A 3,175-nucleotide genomic window follows, 5' to 3' on the forward strand; every position below is an offset into this window, starting at 1 on the left:
TTCTGCCCCTGTCTTGTCCTTATTCCTTTTCAGGCTCAATTCCTAATAACTGCCCATCTGTTTCCTGCCTTCACAGAATTCTCATTGGCTTCTCTTAGTGCCCAGTGCCACCCACCCTGTAGAACCATGACTGAACCTGTCAGGTCCATGAATACTGGCCTCACCCTCTTGCCAAATCCTGTCAGCTGGGCCTCACCTGTCGGCCCTTGCTGGCCTGTCATCCACCCTGGCTCCTGTATGGCCATCTGGGAGCTGCCAGGTGTTGTCTACCCCGGTGGCATGTCTGGAAGCCCATTGTGTTGACAACAATGAATTGAATGTGTCCACATGGGGAGCACGACTACCAGGCAGAGCTCACGTGGGCCTGGTTCCCACGACAGAATTATTCATCAGGACTTTCCTTCTTTCTGAGGCAGTGGTGGGTGGTGCAGAAAAGAACACGGATTTCAGAGTCAGGCAGCAGAGTTCAAATCTTGGCTCCACAACTTAATACTTTGGGCAAATTTCTTAACCTTTCATAGCCTCAGAGCCCTCGTTTGGAAAAATGAGTATAAATAAAAGTACCTGACTCATTGGGTTGTTTTAGGGCTAACTGAAATAAGTGATCATGACTTATAGTGAGAATTTTTCAATGGTAAGAGTGTTCATTTGTTAGGAATGTCATAACAAAGTACCATGAACTGAGTGGATTAAACAACAGAAATAAGTTGTCTCACAGATCTGGAGGCTAGAAGTGTGAATCAAGATGTCTGCAGTGTTGGTTCCTACTGAGTGCTGTTTGGCAAGAATCTATTCCAGGCCTCTCTCCTTGGTTGTAGATGGCCATCTTCTGTGCCTGTTCACATGGTGCTCTCCTTTGTGTGTGTGTGTGTGTGTGTGTATCTGTCCATATTTCCCTCATTATAAGACACCAGTCATTGAATCTGGCCCACCCTAGTGACCTCATCTTAACTAATTACATCTGCAACGATCCTATTTCTAATATGGTCACATTATGAGGTACTGGGGGTTAGGACTTCAACCCATAACAGTAAGTTATCATTATTTGTCAGGAGCTCTTATAAAGCTCTGATAACTGATGGGATTTTAGTGGAATTCAATGGTAACCATTCAACCTTCTAAGTGAACTGCGTTCTACTGAGATACCTATTGTATCAGTCACTCACTGGTAGTGGCAGGTTTGTGGGGCCCCATAAGCCTCCAGGTTTGTGTGTAGGAGCTCATCTTACAGAGGTTTTTATTTTTCCCTTTTCCCTGAGCAGTGGTGGCAGTGGTGGTCGGGTGGCGGACTCCCAATTGTCACACAGGCTATCCCCGAGCCTGCTGTGCATGCTGGAACCCTAGGGCTAGGGCCAAGGCCAGATCCTCTGTTCACCTCCTTTTCCTCCTACCTCCAACCCAAGTCACTAGGAAGAAGCTTCCTGCCTCATGGCAAATTCCCACATCTCCGGGAATTCGTTCCCTGAGAAGTTCAGGGGATGACAGCTCACGACTCCCTCTGTTCTGTAGGAAACCTGGGTTCCTATGGGAGGGCAGGAGTGCAAGCAGTGCCCAGAGCTGACAACTGGGCCTTCTTTATGCCAGACCAGAGGAAGTGGGGAAGCTGAAAGCCAAAGACGTCAGGGCTTGTGCAGAGTGAAACAGAAGCCTTTTCATGACCTCTATCACTTCTGCACACCTCAAGCCATCTTGATGCTGTTCACGGGAGCGCAATGTAATATCATGGCTGACTCTCCCTGCCCCTCCTCCAAGAGAGCCATATTATGCCCTGAGAAGGACACACGAACGTGGGTGCTTGAGTCTGGGCTGCATGCTTCTGGCATTAACGTCTCAGCATCTTAACACCCAGGTGACCTGGGTTCGGACAGTTGTTGTGTCTGCTTCTCACCAGGTCAAGGCTCTGTCTCTGAACACTGCGGCAGGATTTATGTGGCTGGAGACAGTAGTGAGCCCTTGGGATGTGGCCACGCCTAGGGGCACTGAGACTTCCTCCCCAGCCTCATTCTTGAGGGCGTGCTGGCTTTGTGAGGACACAGGGCCAGGATCTCTATTCTTTCTTTCTTCTATTAACTGCCCCAGAACTCCCTGTCTAATTTCATCCTCTAGATAAGTTCAGCTTCAGCAAATATTTATTGAATATACACACCATGCTAGCAATTTAATACATGGCACTGCCCTCAAAGAGTTGACATTCAAATAAGGGTTAAACTGAAAACACAGGCAGAGAGCGACAAGGATGGCTACTTAGATGATGACAAGTACTTAGAGGCAGAGAGAAATGAGAAGTTACTTCCAACTAAGAAGGCTTTATGGAGGAAGTGGAATCTAAAATATGTGGTTATGGGGCTTCCCTGGTGGCGCAGTGGTTAGGAATCTGCCTGCCGGTGCAGGGGACATGGGTTCGAGCCCTGGTCTGGGAGGATCCCACATGCCACGAAGCAACTAAGCCTGTGTGCCACAACTGCTGAGCCTGTGCTCTAGAGCCCGCGAGCCACAACTACTGAGCCCGTGTGCCATAACTCCTGAAGCCCGTGTGCCTAGGGCCTGTGCTCCACAACACGAGAAGCCACTGCAATTAGAAGCCTGCTCACCACAACAAAGAGTAGTCCCCGCTCACCACCACTAGAGAAAGCCCACGTGCAGCAAGGAAGACCCAACACAGCCATAAATAAATACATAAAAGAAATAAATTTATTTTAAAAAATAATAATAAAAAATAAATAAAATATGTGGTTATGAGGAACCTAGGGACAGGACAGGAATGAAGACGCAGAATGGATTTGAGGACACAGGAAGGGGGAAGGGTAAGCTGGGGCAAAGTGAGAGAGTGGCATGGACTTATATGTACTACCATGTGTAAAATGGATAGCTAGTGGGAAGCAGCCACATAGCACAGGGATATCAGCTCAGTGCTCTGTGACCACCTAGAGGGGTGGGATAGGGAGGGTGGGAGGGAGACACAAGAGGGAGGAGATATGGGGATATATGTATATGTATAGCTGATTCACTTTGTTATAAAGCAGAAACTAACACACCATTGTAAAGCAATCATACTCCAATAAAGATGTTAAAAAAAAAGAATGAGCTGTAAAGAATAGCTAGGATTTCAATGAGTGCAGAGACAAAGGAGGGCTTCAGAGGGGAAAGAGTAGGCTGAAAAGATAGGACGGTTGGA

The sequence above is a fragment of the Lagenorhynchus albirostris genome, chromosome 9 (assembly GCF_949774975.1).
Source record: "Lagenorhynchus albirostris chromosome 9, mLagAlb1.1, whole genome shotgun sequence".
In the NCBI taxonomy this organism is placed as follows: domain Eukaryota; kingdom Metazoa; phylum Chordata; class Mammalia; order Artiodactyla; family Delphinidae; genus Lagenorhynchus; species Lagenorhynchus albirostris.